Consider the following 10,000-nt stretch of genomic DNA (forward strand, 5'->3'; position numbering starts at 1 on the left):
TTCTCACTTGGAGCCAAAATCCCATAAAAGGCTCCAACGGCTAGTTTCCGATTTTGTTAGTTTGCTTGATTTGTTTCCTTTCTTTTCTTATTATGAACGTTAGAATTAGTTTCCAGAGCATTATATAAGCTCTTAGATAGTCATTGTAAAGAGACACCCTTAATCACCAAGTTAATAGAAAGTTTATTCAGTTTTATCAAAGTTGTTCTTTGTATAAAATATCGGTCTTTAGGATTCAAAGAGAGATTCTTTGTTGTCTTATTGATTTCGTGAGTCTAGTTTGTTTGTGAAAATCAAACAAGCTCAGTACACAGATTGAGAGAGTCAATCACTTCGATCCATCATTCCATCAGATTGAGAGATTCAATCAAACCTTCCTCCGCAAATCCACTTCAAGCCATCATTTGATCAAGCTGAGAGTGATACACATCCAGCAGCCTGATTCCATCCTATCCTTTGTTTATTTATCTTGTTTTATTATCATTATCATCATCATCTCATTTGTTTTCATATTTGTTTCTGTTTGCATTATAAAACTCTAAAAACTCATAAAAATCGGTTCTCTTTGTTTTCAGGTTTAAACCTTGGTTCCACCATTTTTATCAATTCGTGGGTTACCCCCCCTGTGCCTACAACATTTTTGGTATCAGAGCTCAAGCTCCTGACTAAGGTGATATCTATCCTTGCATCATATTTCATTTGCTTGCATTTGTTTTGTTTTTATCTAAAACCGAAAACCCATAAAAACAGTCTTTTGCTTCAAGTTTTTGTTTCTGCATATTTTGTTCTTGCTGTTCTTATAAACCACGAAAAAGAAAAAAAAGATGTGTTTGATTCATATTACTTGCACTTAGTTTCGAAATTCTTGTTAGTTTCCTTTTTGTTTTGTTTCCATAATCAAAAATCCCACAAAAATTGTCATTTTGAATTTGTTTCCTTTGTTTGCATATCCTTAAAAAAAAAAAAAAAAAAAATCATACTAGTTATTGTTTCATGCCATATTAGTTGGTCCATTTCGTGATTGCATCAGAAAACCAAAAGAAAAAATATTTATTGCATAGTTACTTCATTTCGGTTTATACTTGCATTTTTTCGGTTTAGTTTAAATTAGTTTTGCATTGTTCATTGCTCTTATGCTTGACAAAAACTTCCCATACTTCACTTGATCTTTGAGATTGATTTCAGGGAGCAATGGTAGGAGAAGAACACGGCCAAACCCTAGAGGCCACACTGAGCCAACAACTAATAGCTATACAAGAGCTCAATGATAAGATTGCTCAGTTGGGAAAAAGGAATAAGCCACAAGGCCGACGACCACAACATGGAGAAAGAAGATTTGGAGATGCACCAGAGGCTGGCTATGTTGAGCCTAAGCCACCAGATCCTTCATGGATCACCTCACACCATACTTCTTCAACTTATAAATACTTAACTCATTCATATCTTTATTTTAAATCAGTTAATGAAGTTAAGATTTATTCCTTTTCAGGTAGTAGTTGGCCAGATGATTATTTATCATGGGAAAGAACCATGGATGATTGGTTTTCATACCAAGGCGTGCCAAAGAAGGAGAGGCTAGCTCATGCCATCAAGCAACTTTCCGAAAAAGCTTACTCATGGTGGAAAAGAGTAGATAAGACACATGGTAAAAGTCCAGAAGAGGTTGTCACCAACTGGAAAGATCTTAAAGATGTTATGATCAGGAAGTATGTGACTACACTTCCCACGCAAGAAACCAGAAGAAAATACCCAAGGAGATTTTCAAATGGTGTGTCCAAAGAGGCAAAGAAAGTTGTGCCACAACAAGGCCATAGGAGCTTGATTTATCAAGACCAGATTCGGCCAAGCCAGATGCCCACGGTTTTATATGATAAATACCAACCTTATGAGGTCCCAAAGTCCATGGAGAAGAACCTTTTCAGCCCAGACACATTGGCTAGACACAAAGAAAAATCAGACAAACCAATTCTTCAAGGAAAGGCCAAGGTAAGTCCTATACTTGATAAATTTGTTTATAACTCATCTCCCACTAGTATGAGTCACTTGTCTTTGTCCAAGAATGTTAAGACAGGTCCTGAGGTCCAGAAAGACACGAACTCAACATCCTTGTTGGAATCAAAAGCTGTCCATGACTTAAGGAATAAAGAGATTCCAAGCCCAAAGAAAGAAGAGACAACAAGCCAATGTAAGTCTTCTAACTCTGAAAATTTAAAAGATCAGACATGTTATAGATGTCATAAAAGAGGACACTTTGCTGTAGTTTGTCCAAGTAAACAAGTATTGACTGAGACATCACTAGAAAAGAAAACAGATTTATCTATAAAGAGTGATAGTCTTATTCAATCTGATTTATTAGCTCAAAATTCTTGTATGATGCACTTGTCTTTGTCAAAGGGTAATGTAACAGGAACTAAGAAGCAAGAATTTAAAGAAGAAGAACCACCAGGCGTGACTCTTGAGATGGACCAGAAGATTGTTCAAGAGACAATGCAGTCCATATTGCTTAAAGAAGCAAAACACAAACAATGCCAAGGTAAGGCTTTAGAATCTCAAAAGAGAATGAAAGCTGACTTGCTCTATCTTGGTGCAGATTATACAGTTTCGAGGTCGAAACCTTGTCAAGAGGGAGGGGATGATGTGGTCATCAGATCAGCAACTGAACCGGAGGTCAACCCAAAGCCCTACTCAACCAGCCAAGGCGCAAACCAGGACATACGTGCACGAAAAATGCCATATCTTACAAACCAGGAGGGTTTAAATCACGAGGCTAATTTTTATGGATTCTACACTCAAGAAGGAGTCCAGGACAATTGGAATTGGGCCAAAATATTCACGGAGCAAGACGTTATGAATTTTACAACTCAGAGGTTTCTCAGCCTGTCCATCTGCGAGTATCCGACTTTAGAAGGAGATTTAAGCTCAAGTAAGGAGCGGCCTGAAGTAAATCCCGTCATCAAATTCAAGAGCATTCTTTCAGCTTTCCAGAAAGCCAAAGATCAGGAGAAATGGACACGGAAATCAGAAGATATGTTCAATTTGCCAGAACCGGTCAAACCAGTGCTACACTCGCCTCAATTGGAAGCTAACCGGTTCAATCAGCTTCAAACCAGAAATTGGCGACCAGGAGATCATTTCAACCAATCAGGAGGTATTCCAGAAGTCCTTAGCTGCACCAGAACCCAGGAGATCAGTCGGTTCAATGGAGAATCACTTAAATCAAACCGGAGCTATTTATGGAAAGATTGGACAATCTTTCGGTTTGATCCATTCCAAGCAATTCCAATCCAACCAGGAGAACCAGACGACGTCCAGACTAAACCAAGACATCCAGGAGACATTATACAGGAGCCAGAAGAGTTCTACAACTTCATCCCATGCACCAGCCCACATAGGAATAAGAAGATCCCCATTATCACCAAACTGCCTTATTTGGAGTCTCTTGCATTCAAACTCCAACAGCTCTTTTTTCTACCAAGGCAAGGACGAGATCAGCATCTATCAAGCATTCAAGAAGGTCCCAAGAAAGCTCTCTTATCCCCTTAAACCGTCCAGGTTCAAGAAGAATCAAGTTTCTCACTTGGAGCCAAAATCCCATAAAAGGCTCCAACGGCTAGTTTCCGATTTTGTTAGTTTGCTTGATTTGTTTCCTTTCTTTTCTTATTATGAACGTTAGAATTAGTTTCCAGAGCATTATATAAGCTCTTAGATAGTCATTGTAAAGAGACACCCTTAATCACCAAGTTAATAGAAAGTTTATTCAGTTTTATCAAAGTTGTTCTTTGTATAAAATATCGGTCTTTAGGATTCAAAGAGAGATTCTTTGTTGTCTTATTGATTTCGTGAGTCTAGTTTGTTTGTGAAAATCAAACAAGCTCAGTACACAGATTGAGAGAGTCAATCACTTCGATCCATCATTCCATCAGATTGAGAGATTCAATCAAACCTTCCTCCGCAAATCCACTTCAAGCCATCATTTGATCAAGCTGAGAGTGATACACATCCAGCAGCCTGATTCCATCCTATCCTTTGTTTATTTATCTTGTTTTATTATCATTATCATCATCATCTCATTTGTTTTCATATTTGTTTCTGTTTGCATTATAAAACTCTAAAAACTCATAAAAATCGGTTCTCTTTGTTTTCAGGTTTAAACCTTGGTTCCACCATTTTTATCAATTCGTGGGTTACCCCCCCTGTGACTACAACAGTAATGGTTTGATTGTATTGTTTAGTATTGATATTATTGTTTAGTAGTTAGTACTAAGGGTCTTAGGCCATATAGGCCGGACTACTGGTACTACTGGTTTGTGTTGTAGAGTTGAGTGTCTAGTTAGGATCTGGAACTTTGGCTTTAGGTTAGGTTCTAGATTGAGTTTGTTTTGTTGTGAGTGTGCCGACAGTATGTGCGTGACCCGCCCATACTAGGCATGTGTAGGGGTGATTAGTGTTTCCTCGGCCTCGTACCCAGCGGGTTCAAGGAAACCCCTTATTCGCTGGATCGGGAAGACTCAGACGAACGGTGTCATGTACTATGGCTGAGTATTACACGACGGTGTAATGTGGCAGTGACCCGAAGGACTGTGGGCTGTCGCGCGGTGACCCGAAGGACTGTGGGCCGCGGTCGGTTGAAAGTTCCTTCTTCTGGCCTTTGTGGTAGGAAGATAGGATATTGCCGATAGGGAGGAGGAACACGAAGTCACCAGGGCCCAGGTTAGAGTGTTGTGTTAGAGTGTCGTAGAGGGTTATGGAACCCTCGAGTTAGTGTAGCACCGATATACGGTGTTACAAGTTAGATCGAGTCGTAGTTACTCATAGTCTTATTAGTGTGATTGTGTTTGTGGTTGATTGATTTGCTTGCAGGTTCTGACATTAAGTCCTAAGTCTGGCTTAGGTACCGGATTAGGCTTGATGTGTATTTTGTTAGTGTAGGCCTGACGTTGGCCTATATGTGTTTGAGTGATTGCTTGTGAAGGGTGGTGGATATTAAAGCTATGCGGTATCATTGGTTGGCCGATCATGTTCTTGTTTGATTGTTGGTCGATCGGCCAATGGTATTTGTATAGTCTAAGTGTCTAACACTACATGAGTACTGAACTCAAGCGTATATATGGTTAACTAGGGATTGCTTGTTGACTTGTTTTAATGCAGGTTCCCGTTACTTGAAGCTAGATCATGGCAGGAGGCCAAGTCTAACTTAGTAACGGTTTGCTTAGCCTTAGCTTTTATTGCATGCTACGGCTAGATTGATTGTTATTTTGGGTTGTCTGGGTAGAGTCTAGGTTGCGGGTAGAGGCCGCCAGCTCACTGAGTAACATTAGGTTACTCATCCAACTCCGTTGTCCTTTTTGCAGGTCGCTTTAGGTAAGGATGATCGGATAGCTTGGTGCTGGACGTTAGGACCGCCGGTGTAGATTTTCATGCCTTTTGTAAACGGTATTGTGGATTTGTGTTTAGTTGACTCGATTTGGCATTAGGCCGGGACCGGTCTCGAATTATATCAATGTATGGATATTTCTCGAATCAATAAAGTAATTGTTTTATATGCGCTTCATGAGTACTCTGATATTTGACTAGTCCGGTCTAACACAACGTTAGGTCGTAGTACGGGTTGAAAAGCCTTAGGCCTCGATCTAACGGAAAACGCTAACTCTAGGTACGGGTTGCAAAGCCTTATGCCTTGACGCAGCGGGACGAGTTAGTGGATGAACTGGTCTAGGTCGTGTATTAAATCTTGTGACTCTGACCGGATCGTCCCTAACCCGTCACGTAGCGCTTCCGGACCATGGTGCTGGGTTGGACGGTCAGTCATGTTCTTGTTTGATTGTTGGCTGGCCGGTTGGCTCATTCATCTCTAACCCTGGGTGATGGACGGTCGATCAGTCATGTTCTTGTTTGATTGTTGGCCGGTTGATCGACCATATGTCTAGGACGGTTCGGGGGTGTTACAGAGGTGGTATCAGAGCATGGTTTCGTCCATGCTTCCGGAACTCATGATTTAATCGGTTTTAAATATTTATCGAGTCAAAATGAGTCACAAAAGGCATTAGGGAAACCGGTCACGTCCAGCGATAGGATTTGTGGTTTTAGGAATTTGGATTGAGATAGTGGAATCTAGAACTGTTAGGTTGCTTGGGTAGAACTGTTAGGTTGCTTGGGTAGAACTGTTAGGTTGCTGGTTAGAATTGCGGTTAGGTTGCATTGTTAGTATTTGCTGGGTTAGTGGATTATTTGATTAATTGTCTACTAACTTGCATGTTAAGTGTTCTTTTGAGTTGCAGCGAGTAAGTATGTTTGTTGATCGGAACTTTAAGGAATGAAAACCTTAAAGTGGAGGGAGTTCAAGGCCAAACCCAAACCCGAAGCGAAAGAGGAGAGACAGATTCAGAGAACTGGGATGTGGTATGGACTGGACAGATGGGAAGAAACAAGACTTCGTTGGGAAAGGACTTCATCAGTATCTGGGAAATGAGAGATCGAGGAAATGGTTGGAGTAATCAGAGGCGCAGATTGGCAAGATCGTATCATGAGAAATTAGTTGGGCAGCAAAGTAAAAGCTAAGAAGAAGACGCAGTGATCATTCAAGTGAAGATTTATGAAGATGATTGTGGTGACATTGGGAAGGACACTCAAGGGACAGTGAAAGGCAGAGTGAAGAGATATGAAGACGATTATGGCGACTTTAGACAGTATACACAAAGGGACATGAGCAAGCAAAGTAAAGAGTTATGAAGACGAGTTGAGATTAAGTGAAGCATGAGAAATCAAGAAGTGAAGAAATGAAAGGATTCAAGACCGAGGAAATGCATGGAGATGGATTAAGATGGAGCGAGTTCAGAATCAGAAAATCTAGAAGAAGACTGAAGAAATCAAGGGGAGATATCTAAGGCCAACCTATAAAGAAGCACATCTAGTGATCAACACAAAGTTATGAAATGAGGAGTTATGGAGGAGTTGTTATCAAGGTGGAGCAAGTTCAAAATCCAAAGTGTTTATGGAGATCCAAAGAAACCGAAATAAAGGCGAGCCAGCAAAGAACCATATCTTATGACCAAGACCGCAAAACGAAGTTATTCAAAAGCTGAACATCATCACTACACATCAAGGAGGAACATTTCGTGAAGCTAAGCAATTGCGCAACTAAGAATTCGAGGACGAATTCTTTTAAGGGGGGGAGAATGTGATAACCCGCCCTTTGGGATAAAATGGTCGAGAGAGCAAAAGTCAGAATCCAGAGCCGAGCTTTTGGGAATCAAAGCAATTGAAGGAATGTTAAGTTTTGATCACTTAAGACTTAACATGGATCGAAGAAAATAGAAGATTGGTCGAGCATCAACTTTGTGGTTGAGTCGCGGGCAATACAGATCGATCTGGAAATTTGAAGTACAAGAAGGTCGAAGAATGGATTGTGAGTGAAGCATGAGTTGAGAAAAGCTGCTCTACCATTGTTCGAAATGTCTTAGATTGATCAGACGGCAGTTTTGGAAGAATCACATTTTTGAAGCACGACGGTTTAGAAGCTCGACGTTTTTGAAGATTGACGTTTCTTCATCGCGAAGTTTTCTCGGAATATCTTCGTATCAGTAAAATATTATTCTGAAGACATTATAAGTCGGAAGCAGGACGGGAATTAAGCAGGACGGGAAGCAAGCACGACGGGATTGAAGCACGACGGGAAAACCCAAAGTTGGGCGAAAACCCTAATTTCGGTATTACGAAATTCTTTGAGGAAGCCGGAGGCTCGGGAAATATTTTTAAAGGATATCAGACATCATCTGTAGTTTATTAAAAATATTCAGAGAATCAGAATGGGAGCGGAAAATATTCGGGATTGATCGCGGGTCAGAAATTCACAAGAAGGGTCGAAATCGCGCAAAGAAACCGAGAAGCTCGAGGTGGCTTGATCAGAAGGGATAAGAACGTGGTGGCAACTGTCTAACCAGCTGAGTGTCAAGAGAAGCTCGAGGTGTCGCCGTGCATGGAAGCTGCACATGCAGCTTGACATGTAGAAGCACGAGGTGGATCGGCCAAGCACGAGATGTCGCGACGCATGCAACCGAAGCATGCTGATCGACATGTGTGTGATGCTGTGGCGCCTTGCATGAGCTCCAGTCATGCAGCCTGACATCTGGGAGGAGTGGTGGCGTCCTGCATGTTTCCTGGACATGCAGCCAGCCATGTGGAGCACGAGGTGCCGCCGTGCATGCGTCCGGAGCCATGCGGAGCGACACACGGGAGGCCACCAACCTGAAGCTGATTGGTTGGTGTCTTCTATAAATACCCCACGACCCCTGCTCATTTCTTCACATCCAGACCTGTGTAAACCAAATTAAAAACGTGAGAGAAAAGTAGAAAAAGAAAGCAAGTGATTCCGAGCTATTTCGAGAGTTTTAGAGAGTTTTCGAGATCAGTTCTCCATTGATTTCGAGTCATCGCCTTGGGAAGGATTTGTCCAACTGAAGGCCAATCAAGTGAAGATCAGATCAGATGGGAGTCAAGTCAACGTGGCTATAGAGAGAGAGAGAGAGAAGGAAGTGATCGATTCTAGAGTATGGTCGATTCTGAAGACCGATACTCCACCGAGAAGGCCAGTTCCGTCCAATCGGCGATTCTCTACGATTGTGATGCGGAAGCTCTGTCCAATTCAATTCGTCCAAGCCAGTCATATTATATGATGGTCAAGTGGAGGTGCTGCCCAGAGTTAGTTCAGAACCACGGGTTCAGATCAGTCGAAGTTCTGTTCGATACTCCGCCGGGAAGTCCGAAGAACTGTCCAAGAGCTAAAGGAGGTTCTGTCCAGATCAGGCCGTCCAGACCTGTTCGTGTCTTCATGATCAAGCCGAGGGTCTGTCCAAGTCGAGGTCAGTTCAGTCCAGTCCAGTCAAGGTGTCCCTTGGGTTTTGGCCAAGTCCTCTTCGATCAACCAGCAGCTTCTCGCCTAGAACACTGTGAGTTGGTTTGTTTGAATTCCACTTGGAATTTAGGGTAGATCGAGTCTGCATATAGATTAGAATGATCACGTTATTGAATGGTAGAGTCCTTAGGGTTATTTTATTTATGGAACCGGACTCAGTTTAGCAAGGGCTAAGCTGAGATGAATGGAATTAAGACTGAGTTAATAACCTGACTAGGACTAGGGCTAGGATGCATCATGTTTTCTATTATTGCGTGTTGATATTGTTGAGTGCAGGTTCCCGTTATCTTTAAAGATAGTTTCTCAGCGGGAGGCTGGACTATCTGGGTAATGGTTTGATTGTATTGTTTAGTATTGATATTATTGTTTAGTAGTTAGTACTAAGGGTCTTAGGCCATATAGGCCGGACTACTGGTACTACTGGTTTGTGTTGTAGAGTTGAGTGTCTAGTTAGGATCTGGAACTTTGGCTTTAGGTTAGGTTCTAGATTGAGTTTGTTTTGTTGTGAGTGTGCCGACAGTATGTGCGTGACCCGCCCATACTAGGCATGTGTAGGGGTGATTAGTGTTTCCTCGGCCTCGTACCCAGCGGGTTCAAGGAAACCCCTTATTCGCTGGATCGGGAAGACTCAGACGAATGGTGTCATGTACTATGGCTGAGTATTACACGACGGTGTAATGTGGCAGTGACCCGAAGGACTGTGGGCTGTCGCGCGGTGACCCGAAGGACTGTGGGCCGCGGTCGGTTGAAAGTTCCTTCTTCTGGCCTTTGTGGTAGGAAGATAGGATATTGCCGATAGGGAGGAGGAACACGAAGTCACCAGGGACCAGGTTAGAGTGTTGTGTTAGAGTGTCGTAGAGGGTTATGGAACCCTCGAGTTAGTGTAGCACCGATATACGGTGTTACAAGTTAGATCGAGTCGTAGTTACTCATAGTCTTATTAGTGTGATTGTGTTTGTGGTTGATTGATTTGCTTGCAGGTTCTGACATTAAGTCCTAAGTCTGGCTTAGCTACCGGATTAGGCTTGATGTGTATTTTGTTAGTGTAGGCCTGACGTTGGCCTATATGTGTTTGAGTGATTGCTTGTG

This window comes from Brassica napus, unplaced genomic scaffold (assembly GCF_020379485.1).
Source record: "Brassica napus cultivar Da-Ae unplaced genomic scaffold, Da-Ae ScsIHWf_178;HRSCAF=317, whole genome shotgun sequence".
Taxonomy (NCBI): Eukaryota; Viridiplantae; Streptophyta; class Magnoliopsida; order Brassicales; family Brassicaceae; genus Brassica; species Brassica napus.